General features: G+C 37.5%; 2 long non-coding RNA genes across 3 annotated transcripts in view; one reads left to right on the forward strand and one right to left on the reverse strand.

Moving 5' to 3' along the window:
* The window catches only part of LOC138146873 (uncharacterized), a 278,700-nt gene that overhangs the window by 34,521 nt on the left and 223,318 nt on the right, over positions 1 to 20,861 (forward strand). The window lies entirely within an intron of this gene.
* The window catches only part of LOC138146948 (uncharacterized), a 107,943-nt gene continuing 97,304 nt past the window's right edge, over positions 10,223 to 20,861 (reverse strand). The window contains exons 2-3 of the long non-coding RNA XR_011164670.1: positions 10,682 to 10,840; positions 10,223 to 10,408 (exon numbers count right to left, since the gene is read on the reverse strand). This is a non-coding gene — a long non-coding RNA (uncharacterized lncRNA). The remainder of the gene's footprint in view (positions 10,409 to 10,681; positions 10,841 to 20,861) is intronic.

A 20,861-nucleotide genomic window follows, 5' to 3' on the forward strand; every position in this document is an offset into this window, starting at 1 on the left:
AAAGGGGGATAATGGCATAGGGCTATTGTGAAGCTCAAGTGGGATCATGTTTGCAAAGTACTAAACCATGACATTACTATTATTATTGAAAGGCTCAGGTATACCCCTTGAAAAACAGTTTCAGTGGAAGGGTTAAGGTTTATCAGTTATATGCAGTGTAGGCTCCTTTCAGTGTCTTTTTAATGACTAACTTATGTGTGTGGACCATATCCTTACTGCCCCTTAAAGAATATAGTCCTCCATAGTCTGGGGCCTGGATATCACAGACCAGCTTGGTCTGATGCTTGATGCCATGTTGGTCCATTGGTCTTCTGAGGGACAAGCTAGCCTTAGATTCCGATTTGTCACTAAGTGCATCACTGAATGGCACACTACCTATGCAGAGAACAGAATCCAGTGATAGTCTTTAATTTAGCCTCTGATTAAAATCTTAAACTGGGCATAGTTTCCCTTGGGGTAAACTGGGACATGATTTCGGTCTTTTAGCTACTAAAATGAACCAACTGTTATAAACACACTTTGGACAGCAATGTTTTTCATAAGATAATTCAACTTGAGTGACAGTGAAGAACTTACAGATTATATATTGGGCCCTTTTCCATTACACATACCTACAGCGGACTAACAGGTTTCTTGAGTGCTTTTGTAACCAACCACAAACCCTATTATGCATCAAGTGGAAGAAGATTACCAGTTATACTCCTGAAAGTTCCTGTGGTGATAGTTTTCGAGGTGGAATTTGAACTCAGGTCTATTGATTCCAAGTCTGGCAGTCTTTTCATGATAATTATTACACTTTAGGTAAGAAATATCCAATATTACTTGGTCTTATGGTAGTCTCAAAAATAGCACAACCTTTATAATTCAACAATAACCATCCCAACTGGCCAGATCAGAGCACCAACATCAGGTTAGGGTGGTCCCTGATAAGGATATAAAATAGTTTCTCTTGATTACCTTGCATAATATGTTCATAATGTGAGTCTCTCATCTTCAACACAAAGCCAATGAAAGGTGCAATCTGTCCTTCTTTGATGGGAGGCTCAGTTGTTCAGTGTGATGAGCCTGCAGTTGCTCAAGGGTTCTGAGCACAATAGAACCATCTCTAAAGATTTTTTGCACAGACATATTTTCCACAAATGGACTTGTCAGCCTAAATACATCAAAAGCATAGACTTACAAAGCTAGAAGTGGCCTTAGAGATCTAGTTCAAGCTCCTCTTTATAGAGATGAGGCTAGAGAGGCTAAGCTTTTGATCAAGACCATCTAGCTGGCTAGTAGTAGGGCCTGGAACAGAATCCATGTCTCGTGGCTACAGGTTCTCTGCTTTTTGCCACCATGGCACCTTGCCTTTTGTAGTTCTATTATCCAAAAACTCACCAAAAATACATTCTCCTTAGAAATAATGATTTTTAAAAAATATTACAAAAACCAAGCTTGACCCCAAAGAAGAGACACAAAAAGATACTTTCCCTTGTTCTTCTGCAGAAGTCAGGGTGTGGATGGAACATTGCCTAGAACATCAGATTTTTCTGATGAGTTCATTACTAGATATATTATTCTCTCTGTCTGTGTCTGTATCTGTTTCTCTGTGTCTGTGTTTGTCTGTCTGTCTGTCTGTCTCTCTCTCTCAGCTTCCTACCTAGCCTAGGTTGGAAATGTAGTATCCACTCATCAACCCAACTCCACCACTGATTGGCAAAGAAATCTTGACCTGCTCCATTGCCCTGCATTGGTCCACCCCTACTTAGGTAGCCTGGTGTACCCCTGGATCTCGTGCAGACACTTGATGAGCTTTAGTCCTACTATAGCTCAGAACTCCTGAACTCAAGGAATCCACCAGTCTTATTCTTAGTAGCAGGTAATATAAGCATTCAAGACAACATTCCACAAAAAAATTCTTTATTTTAAAAAATATCTCTCTGCTAGGAGGAGAAGTTACAAGGGGGAATTTTGTTGATATAAAACCAATATATCAATACAATCCATTAAAATAATACAATACCCTTAGAAATAATAATACAATATTTAATCCCCCCAAAACAAACTCTCCACCCAATGGAATGTGAACTAAATTCAAAAGAATAAGTTGCCAAGTATTGAAAGGAAAGGAAAAGTAAATTTAAAATTATTAACTGATAATGAATGATGCTAGAAGACAAAAATGAGAATACTAATCTAAAGAACTCTCTAGAAATTTTCTTTTTCTTGAACAAACATGTATAGAACTCAGAGAAACTTAAAATAAAAAGTAGTAAAATTTATCTCTTTCCCTTGTCTGACCTATTTCCTTCTTTTTTGACTTACTAGGCACTTAGGTGGATAGGGTACTAGACTTGGAGTCAAGAAGAGAAGTTAAATTCAACCTTGCCTTAGACATTTATCCGTTATGTAACCCTGAACAAGTCTCTTAATTTTTATCAACTAATTTCTTCATCTATAAAATGGGGATCGCAGCATCTGCTTCAAAGAATTATTGTGATAATGAATTAAGACAAATGATGCACTTAAAAGTCTCTGTACATCTTAAAACGATATATAAACATTAGCTATTATTTATATTAAAGGAAAACTTTCCATCCAACTTATTGGACTCTCAATTCAATAAATGCTTTCTCATTTGAGGAGAGAGTAAGTAATTCAAGTGGAAGGTTAGCCTGGTTTGTTTGAAATGGAATGCTTGGAAAGGAACTAAAGAGCCCAAACAGGGGATCCCAGGTCCAAACCCCCCGAGTGCTTATCTTGGTTTACTATGGGCTCTTAGAGAAACTCTATTGCAGCTGAGTCCTAGGAGAAGGACTGCTGTCACACCACAGAACCCTCTATTGAACTCTGTGAAAGAGTTATATAAAAGAAAGAAAAAGGCATAAAGGTAGTCCTTCCGTTATTCTAAACCTCTTGCATTTAAGAACATGAGATTTAGAAGTAGAACTAGTACCTTAGACATCTTTTTGTTTAATCATGTCATTTACAGATGAACAAAGTGATGCCAAGAGAGGTTGTTATTTGTCTAAGGCCACACAGGGAAGAAAGAGTAAAGGCAGGGTATAAACCCGGGTATTCTAATTCTAAATCCAGTACTTTTCCTACCATACCAATCTCTCCCAATCTTTTGCTCCCTTCATTGACAGAATTCCAGAAAGTAAAGTAGGTATAACTCAACAATTGGATGATTGTGTGTATGTATAGCATGTATATATACATATGTGTGTGTGTATATATGTTTAGTATGTGTAACCATAATATACAATACAAATATATTTAAAGTCATTTTATCTAAAAAAAATTCATGTGAATTTGGATGGTGAATTTCAGAGAATACATTTCTTGAGGTTCATTCAACATAATACCAAAATATGCCCTGGCTAACTCTCCAGTTAGAAGTTATCATGGCTTTTTACTTCTGATTCTCTATTTCTAAAATTTAAAACACATCTAAAATGTAAAACAAGGGTAGCTAGGTGGTACAGTGGCTAGAACGCCAGGGCTGGAGTCAAGAAGACTCATCTTCCTGAGTTCAAATATGGTTTCAGATACTAGCTGTAATGATCCTGGCCAAGTCACTTGACCCTGTTCACCTCAGTTTCCTCATCCATAAAATGATCTGGAGAAGGAAATGACAAACCACTTCAGTAACTTTGCCAAGAAAACCCCAAATAGGGTCATATAGAGTCGGACATGACTGAAATGACTGAACAACAAGAAAAACAAAACGGGTCTACGCTTAGCTTTGGTTTTAATTCTTGGAATTGTTTAAGGTATTCTGTGGTAGCATTGGGTATTTAGCATTTCAACTATTTAGCTCATTGTTGCCTTGTGGTAATTTCATATTTATTCACACTTATTATAAACATAATAAACAAGAAAATGACTTCTGGATCCCAGAAACAAACTCGTAGCACACTCACCCTAGGCAATTCTTAAAATGATGTTATATTAAATCAATTTTCCATCATTCAGGAGCTAATTGATGAGATTGAGTCTTGACTAGGCTGAGTCAAGCTTTGTCATTTCTTACAACCTCAATTCAAATCACTACCCTCTTCTTCTGTTACTCTAGTTCACATTCTCTCTTTTCTCACTTGAATTATTGCAATAGCCTTTTTAAAAAATTATTTATAGTTTTCATCATTCATTTCCATAAGATTTTGAGGTTTAAATTTTCTCCCTATCCCTCCCCTTTCCCCCCACCCCAAGATGGTCTGCAATCTGATACAGGCTGTGTATATATATTCATAGTAAACATATTTTCACAGTAGTCTACAATAACTTTTTTTTTAAAGCAATCGGGGTTAAGTAACTTGCTCAAGGTTACACGGTCAGTTATTTCTGGGTGTGGCGCTGAGTGTCTGAGCCTGGGATTCAATCTCCAGGTCATCCCGACACTGGAGTCAGTGCTCTTACTCGCTGAGCCACCTGGCTGCCCCTACAATAACTTTTTAACTAGCCCTTCCTACTATAACTCTCCCCATTACAATGTTTCCTTCACACAATTGTTAAATTGACCTTTATAGTTTAGAAGTTTGCTTATATCTCTTCCTTGCTCAAAAATCATTAGTGGCTCCGTATTGCCTAAGGGGATTAAAAAAAAAACTATCTGGGATTTCAGGACCACAGAATTAGTACTAGAAAGAATCTTATAAGATTATAGATTCAGAGCTGGAAGGTTCCATTCTAGTGCCTGTAGTAGGGTTGCTTAACCTTTTTTTGTATGGTGGACTCCTTTGGTAGTCTGGTGAAGCCTATGGTCCCCCTTCTCAGAAGAGTGTTTTTACATGAATAAATTAAAATGTGTAGAATTACAAAGGAAACCAAAGATTAGTGCAAATTAAGATGTAATTTTTTTTCTGATAAAAGTTGATATACTCCTAAAATCTCTCTATGCACTTGTTGGAGAATCTGTAGACGCTCGCTTGAGTTTTTTTTTTTTATCTAGTTCAGATCCTCAGTGTATAAATTAAGAAAAAATGAGGCTCAGAGAGGACTAGTCCAATATTTCATAACTAGTTAATGCCAAAACAGGCATCTGAACCTTGGTCCTTTAGCCCCAAATTCAGTAATCTTTCCATTTCAGTATGATGTCACTTACTTAAGACATCTTGCCAATTTAAAACTATCTAGGGTATGGCTCTAAGACCTACCATTCTAGCCTTATTTCACTTTACTCCCCTTCAGACACCCTAATAGGCCACACTGGACTATAGTTGTTCTTGGATCTTCATTGACACTCTCTTACTTCAAGCATTCACATAGCTAGTCCCTCTTATGTGTAACAAATTGTACAACACCGTGGGTGGGCCAGTAGATAAGAGTTCTGAAGCAGAAGTCAGGAAGACCTTTGTTTAAATCCAGCCTCAGTCACTTGTTAGCTGCATTACCCTAAACAAGTCTATTTGCCTCAGTTTCCTCAGTTGTAAAAAGAGGCTGATATTTGTAAAAGCACTCAGCAGAATGCCTGGTACCTAGTTTTGCTGAAGTCCTCTTCCTTTTCAGCGTAGATGCTACATCCTTTCTGGAGTTTTCTTTCCCTGAGTCCCTTGCCATTGATTCACAGAAAAGTCCTATATCCTTTCTTAAGCTTTCTTATAGCCCAATGTCTGAATCTCTCCTTTTCTTTATCACATTCTACCTTGGGTCATATTTATGTTATCCTTGTCTCAAAGCCCATTGGTATGGAACTCTCCTTATTGTAGAGATGAATGTTTGCCCTATGTGAGGGGTGGGGGTGGAACCGGTGAGAGAACTCCAGCCTTTGCCAATGTTCTTCTTGCTATGAGTCACTTTGGGTGCTTCTGGCTTCCACCTTCAAGAAAGATGTAAGAGGCCAACCCCATGTCAGGTTGCTGAAAGAAAAACCTCTGAGAAGACATGAGAGTAAATGACAGTCTTCAGTCCCTGTCCCTAGCTTGCTACATAACAGACTTCAGGGAGTTTCCCCTTGGGTGAGATCTTGGACTCTTTCTCTTGGTTGAGATGAGTTACTTCATTCCCAATGGGAAGCCTTCACTCTGTATTATCTGGTATATATTTTCCTATGTATACCTACTCTGATTTCTGTTTTGCTATGATTTGGATAGATGGGTTTCTTTGCTGTTTGCTATGTGTATTCATTGTAGAGCTGGTACTTGGTGGGAAAGAGGGTCAATTTTGGGGAGTCTCCCTTTCCCCCAATAAGAATGACACAATGACCAGAAATAAGACTGAACTTGATCATATCCATTAGATTTAAAATATTTAAGGGAGCAGTACATATAATAATAATTATTATTAAATAATATAATAGATATAATAAAATATAATAGATGTAATTCAAGCCCTATGCTCCCTCTCTCTGAGGAGACCACAGTGGCCTCCAGCCCCAGTCTCTTGCTTCCTGTTCTGGTCATAATGAAAGTCTCCCTTGGAGAACAGTGGAGGGAAGAAAGGCTAGAGATATCTGTTCTGCCTCCCTTGAGCCACACAAGGACTATCCTCATTACATGCTAAGCCTCTCTTTACATTTATCTCAGTCAAACAGCATTTACTAAATGTTTACTATGTTCCAGGCATTGTTCTAAGCCCTGGGAATACAGAGAAAGGCAAAAAACTCAAGGAATGTGCATTCTAATGAAAGAGACAACATGTAAGCAACTAGATTTGCACAAAATCCACATGGAGTAAACAGAAGGTAGTGTGAGAAAGGGCTCTAGTGTCTGAGAGGGTTCACAAATCATGCTTCTACTTAGTAGATTGTAAATCCTTTGAGGGCAGGAACTATGTAGTTTTTATTTTTAATCTTTGTCTCTCCAGTACCCAATGGTGTCTCACATATAGTAAGTATTTTGCTTAATAAGTATTTGATTAAATGAATTGCTTTAGCTTACTTAATTTAATGTAGCACTTTATGACAACAAAATGAATAGGGTACCTTGTTATTATAAGGAGGCTGAAAAATAGTGGTTATTTCACTTCTAAATGACCTGTATTAATGTTGATAGTCCTTATCTTTTACAAACTTAAAGGTTACATCAAAAGAGAAAAACAACAGGCAACCTTTGACCTGAAATAATGAAGAGAAGTGAGAGAACAGGGGCACATTGGTCCTGTCAATTAAACTGTATCAACTTTCTTTACTTCATCTATGTGGAGGGAAGAAAATAAATATTTAGATAGTGGCTGCTATGTGCCAGACACTGTGCTAAGCACTCTACAAATATTATCTCATTTGATCTTCTCAACAACCCTATGAAGCAGTTGGTAGGTACTATTATTCCTATTTTACAGTTGATGAAACAGAGGTTAAGTGACTTACCCAGGCTCTCCCAGCTGGTACTGTTCTGAGTCAATGTTTGAACTCAGCTCTTCCTGACTCCAGACCCAACACTTACAGTTGCAGGCAACTTAACAGTCTTATAGAGTTGCCTGGGTCACTGAGTGGTTAAAGTAATAATAATTGCTAGCATTTATGCAGTGTTTTAAAGTTTGTAAAGTACTTTACAAATACTATCTCATATTTATCCTCACAATAAGCCTATGAGGTAGATACTATTATTGTCCCCATTTTACAGTTAAGGTAACTGAGGCAAACAGAGATGAAGTGACTTGCCCAGAGTTACCCAACTAGTCGGTGTCTGAGGCTAAATTTGACTCCATCCACTGTGTTATCAGCTGCCTCCAAGTATGCTGTGCTCTCCTAACAATGACCCTAAGGATTCCGAGCCATTTTTGAGTAGCATTTGGGATAGGGAAACTCTGATTTGCTCTCACATGAAAAAGCAGAGCCAATAAATGGCCTCTAATTGATCAGAATCTTGGACTGCTTGTGTCACCTATATTGTTAAAGTGAGGCAAGAGTCCTCTTAGACATCAGTCTAGCTCTAAGAGTCACATTATTTCTTAACATTAAAAAATTCTTTCATGTTATTTCAAATGCTAAGATTATGTTGTGTTATTGCCAACCACAATTCTACAGGTCTCATGATGGAACATGTTATCCACCTCCAGATAAAGAGAGATGGACTCAGTACAGACTGAAGCTTAGGGATTTTTTTCTTTTTTCCTCTCCTCTCCTCTCCTCTCCTCTCCTTCTACCTCCTCTTCTATTCTCCTTCCCTCCCCTCCCCTCCCCTCCCTTCCCCTCCCCTCCTTTCCATTCCTCTCCTTTTTCCTTTCCTCTTCTCTTTTTGGACATGGCAAATGTGAGAATTTGTTTTTCTTGACTATATATGTGTAATGGATTTGGTTTTTCTTGTTTTCTCAGTAGGGGAGGGGAAGGTGGGATGGAGATCATGCAGACTTGAAAATAAAATTGAATTTAAAATATTGTGTATATTATGAAGGAATGAAAGGACAAGAAGATTCCCTTCTCTTCCTCTACCTGATACCTCATCTAGGCACTGCAAACTTAGGAGGGATAAAGGAATGCTTTTGTTTTCAAAAATCTAACTGAAACAACACAGGCCCTAGAGTTCTTGACCTGGGGTCCACAAACCCCTGAGGGATATATAGATAGATTTTAGGAGATCTGGGAAGCTAATTATATCTTTACTTTTTTTTTTACTACCTTCTAGCTGAAATTTGCCATTTCCTTCAATTATGAATTTTAAAAAATTTATTCTAAGAAAGGATTTATAGGGCATATCAGCCACTAGCAGCTAAGCAGGTATAATACTGGGATGGGATCAGGACGACTTACATTTAAATCCTGCCTCAGATACTTAACTAGCTGTGTGACTCTGATAAAGTCATTTAACTTGCCTCAGTTTCCTCATCTATAAAATGGGGATAATAATATTGCCTATCTCCCAGGGTTGTTATAAGGATCAAATGAGAAAATACTTGTAAAGTGCTTTGCAAATTTTAAAGTGTTACATAAACACTAATTAGCTGTTTCTTCTCTTTTTTCTTCTTCTCTTCTTTCTCCTCCTCCTGACTACCAAAGGGGTCCATGACACAAAATAGATTCAGACCTTTTGCCCTACAGGCTGTAGAAACATAATAACCAACTATAGATTTTTTTTCATATTATAACATTACAGAAAAGACATGCTTCCCCAGTAATGCCATGTCTCATTTTTATTTCATAGTTCACAAATTGGAACTTCAGATCATAAACAACCATTGTAAGACACTTTTGTATTCCCATAACTCTCTAGATTAAGAGGGCTAGCCCAATTTAGGAACTGGGAGAACTGCAGATGACCCACCTGAAAAAATGCTGAGACTCTTTCTTTCCCCCCAATAAGGAATGTAGCCAGCCTCAGGCACTTCATAAGAATGAAGAGGTTGTCAGATAAGACCTCTGTATTTGAAGCTCTATGCTTATACTGACTTTGGCATGTGTTGTGTGGGAAGAAGTTCTCCTCTGGAATTTTGATGACCAAGAGGAGAGGGCTTGCCCCAACTCTGCTATATCTTTTGTCTAGGAACACTGGCACAGGAACCAGAGTCAATAGGATGGAATGCAGCTGCTTCTGTAATGAGTTCACACAAATCTGAAGGCAGGACCAACTCAGCATGAAAATTGCTCATCCATTCTATGAAGACTAAAATGGTCAAACTCAAAGCTTTCAAGGATTCTTGTTCTACTGATTGGAAGGATTTTTGGACTTTCCGATTTCCTCTGGGGTTCTGAAGATAGCGTGGCACAGGCCTGAATTATCAGCACTGTTTCTCCCAGCCCTGCCTTCATACAACTTTGCTTGAACCCAGGCTGAATAATGACCATTCATCTGGTTCACATTCAACAGATTTCTTTGGCGTCAAGAACTTCTCCAACTCTAGATTTCTCAATGAGCTCAGACTTCTGGATGTTTAGGAAGAAGTTTCAAGATGCATCTATGGAGTCAGTGGAGAGAACACCAGACCTGCAGTCAATAAGACCTGAGTTCAAATCTAGCCTCAGACACTGATCAGTTTCATGACCCGGGGCAACTTACTGTCTGCCCCAGTTTCCTCATCTGTAAAATGGGGACAATAATAGCACCAACTTCCTAGGGTTGTTGTCAGGAATGAATGAAATAACAATTGTATGGTGGTTAGCACAGTGCCTGGCACATAGTAAGAACTATATAAATATTAGCTATTATTATTAATAGTTTGAAGCAATAATATGATGCCAAATACACAGTGAATAATCAAATAAGTGCTAACCTGATGACTTAAAAGAACTCTGATCTTTAAGAACATTCAAGAAAGTCATCTATGGTAATTATCAATCAACCACTCATACATTATACTTTATATACTTTATACATACAAAGACAAAAATGGATCAGTCCCTACCTTCAGGAAGCTTACATTGTAAGTATATCAGGATTCCATTGAATTCCAATGACTGTTAGACTGTCCCCCAAAGTTCATCCGGGAAAGCTAATGAATTATATCATCCATTACACACTCCTGGAATCTCAGCATGCTTTAGGCTTCACTGATAAAGAGAACATGATTTTTGTAGCATTGCAAACAAACATAGAACGAATTCAGGAAAGAATGCATTGACAACAAATGTTGCATTATTAACAACAGCAACAATAATGCCCAGTAATCTATAGGGAGGCAGCATAGTGTGATAGAGAGAAGGATGGATTTTTTTTTTAAAGAAGATAATACGAGTTTATTTGGGGATTTCACATTTTACATGCTGGTGGCCTCTTGGGAAAAGTCAGAGCATTTGGGTTCAAATCATAGCTGTGTGACTTACTGTGTGTGACCTGGGGCAAATCACTTCATCTCTAGGGCTCTCAGTTTCCTCATCTCTGAAACAAGGTGCTTGGTTTGAAAGACCAAAGAACTATTGATCATTGTGGTGAACATCCATGATTCCAGAGTACAGATGATGAAGCCTGAGGGAGGTGATGGGCTGAGAAGCAGAAGGAAACATAAAATTTTTTATATGACCAATGTGAGAATTTGTTTTGTTTCGTTTGACTCTGTATATTTGTTTCAATGGTTTTTCTTTTTCATTTCAGTTGAAGGGGAGGTGGCATGGAAAGGAGGCATAGAGATGGGGTTCCAAAAAGAAATGAGAACAGAATGAATTGCAGAAAAGTATGACAACTTTGAAAGTTATGTATTGAATTTATTATATATTTTAAAAAGTAAAGCAAGCTCTGCACAAATGAGATGCACAGTTTTCATGTATAACATTCCTGTGTTCTATAATGTATATGGACATGCTCAATTTATTTGTTATTTGTTCTGTTTAGAATTTTTTTAATATGGGACAGTTGGATTGAATGAAATCTAAATTCTTTTTCAGGTCTAATAAATCTGAAATTTGTGATTTGTGACCAGGGCCGGGTTCAGCAAGACTACCACTCCCATGTCCCAGTAGAAGTTTTAGAATCAATGCCGCCCAGGATTCCTTTACTGTTTTTGGCTATTGTAGTTTACCCCACCATTAACTCATATTGAGCTCACAACACAAAAATTAAAATAAGATTCAAACTCTTCCAGAGATTTGTGATCTTTTCCACCAATTAAACCCCTTCACGGCTTAGTAGATATATCTATGAGCTGTTGTGGCCAAGAAAATAAATTCATCTCCTGCTGTCCAACCTCCTGGTGATGTGCCTCTTCTTAGCTCACCTGGTAAGTTAAAAGATGCACATTCAACATTAAGATGTACTTAAAGCTTTTCAAGTTTGGAAGGACCTACCAGAGTTTGTGTTTCACTGGCATAGCCTTAGAATGGTCATTTCTTAATCAAAAATGGACAAATTATGTTAGAACTGTGGAGGACGGATACAAGTTTTATTATTTCCATTTTTCAGATGATGAAACAATGTTGGTGAGTCCAAGATACTAAGTGTTAGAGTCAGGTTAAGCTCTCCTTCCATGACACTGCACTGCCTCATAATTCAGTCAATGTACTTCAATAGCTCCTATCTTCATTTCTACACTGCTCACTCACGTTTTAACCGCTTGCAAAAATGTCTTATGACATGACATCCATGACTTTCTGCAAGTTCTCTCCAACATCATTTTCTTCCTTATTGCCGGATGCACTGACCTTTTTAATACCTTCTTCCTCCTTGACCTCTCTGTGGCATTTGAAACTACGGACTTTCTACTTATTTCATCCTGGTATCTGTAATGCATGGTGCACTGCACAATACTGATTTACCATTACTTATTCTAACTAGTGTGACAGAAACACTAATTGGACTTACACTTCTCAGCTAACAATCCAACTTTATTAATCAAATGCATTCAAACATTAGTTTGCATCCATTAGACAATTACAACATTTACCTACTAGTAACAAACTACTAACCCGATTTCTTAATGCTCCCTTGAGTGTTTCACACTGTCAGTCAATCAGCATTGCCTTTAAGTGAATTTGAGGCATTGCTTGAATCACACGTGCAGGGAGAATGCAAGAGCCAGTCTTAGTTGTGTCTCAAGAGCTAGATAAGGGTGAAGGATTCTGGTGGGTTTCTTATAATTTTAGCGCTGGGCACCATTAGCTGTTTCTATTCAAGTTCTGACTGGTACCCAGTGACCCAATTTGTTTACTAATAAAATGACAACTAATGATGAGGTTGGTTGTTCACCAAATTTTCCCATTGATGGTCTTCTGTATCCAACGATCCTATATGTTTATGACCACACACATGTTGTTTTTATCAACTCATACCATACATTGGTTTATCTTCATATTGAAAAACAAGTTGTGAAAAACAAATATCAAAAAAACTTTATTGCAAAATGCCAGCCTGATAAAAATGGAGTCAGTTATGTCAAGACAACAAACTTATTCCCAGTACGTTTGCTTTTTTTTTAATGCTGTACTCTTCAAATTGTGGCAGAAGTGATAAAGGGAACTGCTCTATTGGACCAAATTCTGACCAATAAGGAGGATCTGGGTGACAAAATAGAAATGATGAGAACCTTGGGAAGAAGTAATTATTCCATATTTGAACTTGTGATAGATAAAAGGGGAGAGGTAGGCCTAGGCTGATATGAACCTTGGCTCTGGAAATATCAAAGCAGATTCCAAAGAACTCATGTAGGATGCTATACCTAAAATACTGCAGGAAAAATCAGCCCAAGCAAGATGGGTATATTTAAAAAGATCCCTAAATTCCACTTCAAGGCTTCCAAGTGCCACCTTCTATATGAAATTTATTTTGATCCCTTTCCCCCTTCCCCATTCTCCCTTAGTGCTTGGAGTGAATAAAAAAAAAATTACTCATTACTTACTTTGCACATAATTTATATTTATTTATCTGTGTACATTAGAGGTATGCAAAGGGTGTGTCCTAATTATAAATTTCTGCCAGGAATGTATAGAGCATAACATTAGCAACTGCATATGAATGTATAGGTTTCTCCCAAATTATAAAGAACTTACATTTTCAGTTGCCTTCCATGGGCTGTCTCCCAACTTTTCTATGTGCCAGGATTTATCTTAGCAATGAAAAATACTGTGCCCTGAATTTAAAAAGTTGGAAAACTGCTGGTGTACTTGCAAAGACCACAAGGAATTCACTTTCTACTGGGCAGTATAGTACATAGAATAGATAAATTAAAGACAGTAAAATTCAAGGTTGTTTCCAGTTTCAATTTTAGGATCCTATGGCTCTAAGTTGAAAATATGTCCATTTGTAACTTGATGGAAAGAAAAATTCCTAATGATCAGAGCTATCCCAAAGTGCAGTGGGTTACATTAGGAGGTAATAGATTCCCCTTCAGCGGAGGTCTATTGGTAAAGGTTGGAAAACTACTTTTCAGGTGTTGAGGTTTTTTTTTTTAAGATAAAGTTAGGGCTGGAAGGTTTTTGAGGTTCTTTTTAGCTCTGAGAGATTTCCTTGCTATTCTTTACATCCTTGTCTTATTTAGTGCCATTTTAATTTTTCTTACACATTATGCTGGGATTGAGATGTTGGAGACCAAAGTTGGTGGTTCCATTGCCATCATGAAAAGAGTTTGTCATAGAAATACTGACATGTCTGCTTAATTTCTCATCAGTTTGTCACCTTTCTTCTAATTTCATCTTTAAATGCTCCTGGGATCATCTAGCTTTTTGCATACTCTTTTCCTTCAAAACTTATCACAATTTTGACAGGCAATATTACTTATATTTTTGATCATTCACCCCTATAATATTTCGTGAATGAGTTTATACACTAAACTAGGGTTGCTTGTGGCTTCCTTATTTCTGTGCTTAACAAGTTCATTTTTGGCCTGATGTGGTTTCTAGACTCTGGATGTGGCTATTGCTTAACATCAGTTAAACTTCCATAAGAAATAATGACCATCTGTTTCAATATGGAGTGTTTCTCTCCACTTTGCTTCTGCTGCCTTGCCTGGTTTCAACTCCAGGGAGCAAGATACTTCTCTCCAAGGATAAGTTCATCATTTCTAAGTTTAGCATCAAGCTGCTAACTCAATTGATTGAGAGCACCTGTCCTCTGATTGGAGGGTTGTAGGATGGACAGGTAAACTCCTCCCAATGCCTTCCTTTATAGAGGGCATAAACTGTACTCAATTCATTTCACTTTGCATCTGCTGCCCTGCCTTATTTCAACTCAAAGATGCCCTCTTGTGTTCTACCCCTCCCCTCCCTTTCCTGTCTCTTTTTCTGTGTTGTATCCCTCTTTAGATTATAAGCTCCTTGAGGGTAGAGACTATCTTTCTTTGTATTAATTGTATCCCCAGCTCTTAGCATAGTGCTTGGTACATTTGGATTTAGTTGAAATATCTCTTTAAAAAAATTCATTCTCCGTTAGTGTCTCTACATACGTTTTTTTGGGGGGGAGGTGGAATTCTAAAAATTTGCCTTGCATATATGCAAATGCTTAATACATGCATGTTGAACTGAAATTAATTCTATCTTGCATGATATTCTTGTGGTAAAGAGGGAAGAGATGGTGATCTGGATGTTAATACAGTTAAATTAAACTAGTTGATTGCCCGAACCCAAAGAATGGTGACCATGGGATTCATATAACCTGGAAATAGGACTCTAATGTCTTGCACTCTGTCATTGGCCGTGTTATTTTCAATATTCTTTAATCAATATTTAGTTAGATATATTTATCAAATTTATATATAGCAGAAACTAGCAAGATATTCTATCAGATGACAAAACTGGGATTTAGAAAGATCTCTTTAATCAGTAAGTAATAATATGCAGAATCTAATAAGATGAAATTTAATAGAGGTAAATATAAAATCCTGCATTTTTGCAAATGATAGGGGAGACAGGGCTAGATAGTATTTTATGTGAAAAAGACCAGAGTGGATTTTACTGAGTTACAAACTCAATATGAATAAATAAGGTTGACGATAAAGCCCAGAATACTCATGCTAACTTAGACTGTCCACAATAGGGGAAGTGACGATATCCTAGTTAGGTCACTTATGGAAATTGTGTTCCACACTATATTTTAGAATGCATGTTGTGGCATTCTAATAGAATGTAAGCTACTAGAGGGAAGGGATTATTGTGTTGCTGTCTTCTTGTTGTTATTGATACTGGCACATAGTAGACAGTTAATCAGTGTTTTTTTGAATAATATTCCACGCTTAACTCCTAAACACTCCTTGTTTTTTACATCTACTGTATTCCTTACTCTATAATGCCCTGTACAGGGCTCAGTAAATACAAGATAAGTAATTGATGTGGCTCTGAGATTTGGATCTGAAACAGATAGTACTTCTGGTATTAATAGCTTCATCAGTTTACCAAGAATGTCTGTAATGTAATTATAATGGTTGGAAGTGAGATAATATTAATTCTAATTTATAATTACATATGTGTATAAAATATGAGATAACCAAAGTGTATATATACATACACATGATATAATGACTAGAAAGTCATCCTTGAAGTTAGGAAAACCTGGTTTCAAGTCCTGTCTCTGATGCATCCTGGCTGTATGACACTTTAACCTCTAAATGCACTAGACAATTCTCTAAGAAAAAGTTATGAAAATGGTGAAGAACTACATTAGTAGAAGTTTTCCTCAGCAAGCCATTTCCTATATGAATGAAATTACAGTTCCAGGCCCTGTTTCTAAGATGCTAAAACAAGGTCCAGTATAATGTTGGCACTTTGCTACCCTTGGAATGATGTTCACTGGAACACAGCTCACTTGTGTATGACATGTGCTAAAGATAGATGTCAGCAGCTACTAATCAGTTGCCCTTTGGAGAGCCAAATGGGGATGTAGCCAGCAAGGAGGTTGAAAGAAACACTATAAAGACTCATTGAAATGTAACTTTGAATGTTTCTGTCCAAGATGGGAAAGTATAGCCAAAGGTAGATCAACTAAGCATGTAGCAGTATGAAATGCAGTGGCTTATTCTGAACATAGACATTGGAGATAAATGTAATGAAAAACCTGGCCAACAGTGACCACAATTTCAAGTCAAAGGTCAGTTCTGGGGCATGGGTGGCTAAGTGTCACAGGTCTAGGGAAGACACTGAAAATGAAAAAGTCTGATATGCCAAAGGCAAGAAAGCAGGCAGCCATTGTAATTTTGCTCAGCTGTCAGGAAGTCAGGGTAGGCTCTCTATCATGCATTCATTCAACAACTGTTTGTCAAATGCCTTACTCTGAATGGTACAAGAATAACATGGTAGTCTGGAGTTGTTAACTGAAGAGACAAGTAGGCAGCAATATCAGGCACAGATTTTAGGAATCAGGAAAGGCTGGATGTGAGACAACTGGAAAGACAAAAAATGAAAGGCCAGGCATAAAAAGAGCTCCGAAGTAACTAGAAACCAATAAATTTAAAGAGCTGAAAGAATAGTAACAACAAATAGGAATGAGTACCAATATCAAGTGGTTTTATTCATAAATAAATGAGTAATTTGTTATGGTTCCCATGGAGCAGAAGCAAATCATAGGTGGTGTGACCTAGCAATAATTCATTTCTACAGTGCTTCAAGATTTGCGAAGTGCTTTCCTCTGAACCTGGTGGCATCATTGCTTCCATTTTACGGTTAAGAGATACTGAGGTTCAGAGTGCTTATCTGATTTCTCTCTTGGATTCTAGTCCTGTGTTGTCCTTTTCCTGTGGAATGTCTCCACATGAACATCTCCACTGACATAAGAAACTCAACATGTTCAACTCAATTTCTTTCTCCCCAAACCCATCCTTTTTCCAAACTTCCTTATTTTTGTTTGAGGTCCTCCTTCCAGTTGGTGTCATCTTCAGTTTTCCCCTTTCCTTATATCCATTCAATTATCAAGTCTTGTTAATTCAACCATCACATATCTGTCAACCTTCCTATGCTCTCTACTCACACAGTGAGTACCTTAGCTCAGACCTTGAATATCTCTTACTCACACTATTCCAACAGTCTTCTAATTGGTCTACCTCTCTCCAGTCTCTCCCTTTTCCAAGCTGCCCTCCAGAGAGCAGCCATATTCATATTCTTAAAACCCAGATTTGACCACCTTCCTCCACTACTCACAAAATTTCAAGGACTTTCTGTTACCTCTGGGATTAAATATAGTTCCATAGCCTGACACTTAAAATCCTAGACAATCTGGTTCCCATCTACCTTTCCAGACATTTCATATTATTCCCCTTCGCACATTAGACATTCTCCCAAAATCACCTACCACCTGTTTCTGAAGCTCTATGTACCATTTTCCATCTCTGTACCTTTACACAGACTATTTCCTGGAATGCGCTCTCTCCTCATTACTGCCTCTTAGAAATCCCTGGCTTCTTTAAAGGCTCAACTCAGGTGCCATCTTCTACCCAAAGTCTTTTATCATTCCCACTAGTTCTTAGCACTTGCTCATTCTTGAAATTATTTAGTATAGATTTATCTGTGTACATATTACTTAGCTGTGTGACCTAGGACAAATAATTTCACCTCTGCCTCAGTTTCTTCATCTGTAAAATAAGGATAATAATAATAGGTTTGTTGTGAGAATAAAATCAGATGATATTTATAAAGTATTTTGCAAGCCTTAACGTGCTAGACAAATGCTAGCTATCATCATCATCATTATATCATTATCCCCCAGTGGAGTAGAATATAATTTTCTCATGGTCAATGGTTGTTTTGGTTTTGTCTACCCAGTACTAAGCACAGAGACCATACATAATAGATGCTTAATAAATGTTTGTTGGGTCAAATAACTGGTCCATAGTCACATAGCTAGTAAATATGTGAAGTCAGGATTTGACGTCAGGTCTCGTGCCTTTAAGCCCAGCTCCTGAATGACTATACTATACTACCTCTGCAGACGGGACAACTTTCAGCTCCTGACTGAGATAGACAGGACTTATGGCCCAAATGATGAGCAGCAGCTCCCAGCGACATGCCCATAGCTGAGCATAATCTTTTACATTGTGGAAAGCTGATGTGAAAAGGACTGCTGGTCTGGATTGATGATTTTTAAATGCCATTCACACAGAGAGCAATGCGTCAACAACCTCATCATCTTTGACCATAAGGGACAACTCCATGTCTTCAGTCCAGAGAAATCTGAAATTTAGGGCAAAGGAGATTTGATTTGGTTGTCAAATTGCCTAGATAAGCACTGTGGAAATGCAGAAAGAGAGCATGAGAGAGAAAATAGCGTCAGTCTAGGCCTGGGAGATCTTGATTTTGTTTCATATCAGAACTCAAGGAAAAAAAAAAGCTGGGGGCTACAAAATATGGTCTCTGAAAAAGGCTATAAAATCCTTAAAACTGCCATCCATTTGGGAACCACAGAATATGAGATGCTCACCATTATCCTGAAATACCATATTAAGGAAACTCAAATCAGAGGCGTTTCTTGGTTTCAATTCTATCATACCCAAGGCAAGAGTGATGAAATTGAGCTAGGGTGCTACAATTTTCCTTCCCTTAACTCAATAATGTGTTCTTTGTAGATATAATTTTTCTTTCCTTTTGAAAGTTGCAATAAAGGAGATGAAACAATCATCAGGGTTTTTTTTAAACAAATGATTGAAAAAGCATTCATTTACTATGGGTAAAGTTAAAGCCCAGGTGATACAAAGAGAAAACAAAGTCCCAGCTCTCAAGGTGCTCACATTATAAAAAGGGGAGACACCATATGCAGGAGGTTTTAGATGCAAATCAGATGGGAAATCCCCGTGGTTCTCTAGCTAGCACAAAGCAGATAACAATGGCTTCTTCAGTGTCATTTATATTGATTAAAACCATATCTGTTTATGACGCTGAACAATTTGATGGTGCCAAGGATTTGGGTGGCAAGAACTTTCTTTTTTAGTTCTTCAGTAGCTGTGGTTACTGAAAATGTAAGGGCTGCTGTACCTGTGGAGGCAATTTGAGAAGTCCTATTTTCAGGAGAGCTGGAAGCAGAGCTGGTGGACCAAGTCATTCCTTCAACTCTTGGGCGCCAGTCATTGGCAGTCAGTGGTGGTGTTGGGATGGTGGATCCTTGTGCAAAGTGATTGTTTCCCTCAAAGATGGCATTGAGGAATTGAGACAGGTCACATATATGAAATGTATGGCTATTAAACATTTTTATAAACTTGAAAGAATTTGTTTACAAATGGTTTTGAGAGATTGTTTTGGAGATTTGGAAAACACTTTATCTTTAATGTATTGAGAGTTTACATGCAGCAATCTCCAATGTCCTGCCTTTATACTTTTAAGAAAAAAAAACCCCTGAATGAAAGACATATTTTTTGCTTGTTTTGCCAGAGCAAATCTCTACACACACACAAACACACATAATACACATATGTATCTATGAATATTATTTGTATTTTAAAAGCCAAAATTTCATGAAATTTTCATGTCTTAAATTTATCTTTATTTTTGGCTATGACAGCATCATACTATCAGTAGAAGGCATGTGGCTGGTTAGCATCAGCTTCCTACCCAAAAAGGAAGAAGGTCATGCTAAAGAAATTCAAAAATTACAAATTTCCATTGTCATAACTGTTTATGTTTTGAAAATAGTGCATTTATTACAGATGAAATTCTATACATAAAACAAAACTGGGATCATTCTGGGGAAATTATCTAAAAATGTAGAGTTTTTTAAACCTTGTACTATCTATCAGTAGTGATGAACCTGGACTTGGAGTGGCAAAACATTAAAAAAAATAATTATTCCCAGATGTCAGGGCTAAAGAATGCTGCTGAAGTTTTTTTACTTCTCAAATTCTTCAGTAAAAACACATACACAGGATTTCATTCCCTTTTTTGGTTACCAACCTATAAGTAATTCTACACTGCTTGCTGTTGCGCTGGTTGATCTTTCTCTTTTTTGAATTCCAAGCGAGCTCTGTGTTCTGTCAGAGTTTGTGATACCATTGCCACTGACCCCCCATTCCCACCCCCCACAATCTTTAGAAGTCATTTGTAAACAAGTTCTTTCAAGTTTATAAAAATGTTCAACAGTCACACATACCATGTAAGAGGCCTGTCTCCTTCCAAGTTCTTCAGAGCTGGAAAGAGCACAAAGACCTTGGAACCCAGCATAATCACACCAACACATCAAGAATGGTTTTTTAATCGTTGTGAGAAAACGAGGTCAGGAGTTAGACTGTATTTTTTGGATTCGAAGGAGTACATTAGAATTTGGGTTGGATTAGCAACAATATTTTTGCCTACATTTCTAGAAAAGATCTGAACAGAGAAAGCTAAAAGAATGCAAACACAGAGGTGCTGTATTTGCAGCCCATATCATATGAGCAAAGACTACATTTTCTTTTTTTAATTGAATTTATCTATTTTTAATGAACAAAAATATATTTTCTCTCCCTCCTGCCTTCGCCCTGCCCATTGAAAAAAGAAGGAAAGAAAAGCAAAATCCTTGTAACAAATATGCATAGTCAAGCAAACCAAATTCCTACATTGGTATTTTTTTTTTAAGTCTAATTTTGCAGCCTGAATTCTCCCTCCACTTCTACATTAGGAGATAGGT

Source organism: Petaurus breviceps, unplaced genomic scaffold (genome assembly GCF_028583685.1).
Source record: "Petaurus breviceps papuanus isolate PSGF00001 unplaced genomic scaffold, PetGlider_PUasm1.0 90775, whole genome shotgun sequence".
In the NCBI taxonomy this organism is placed as follows: Eukaryota; Metazoa; Chordata; class Mammalia; order Diprotodontia; family Petauridae; genus Petaurus; species Petaurus breviceps.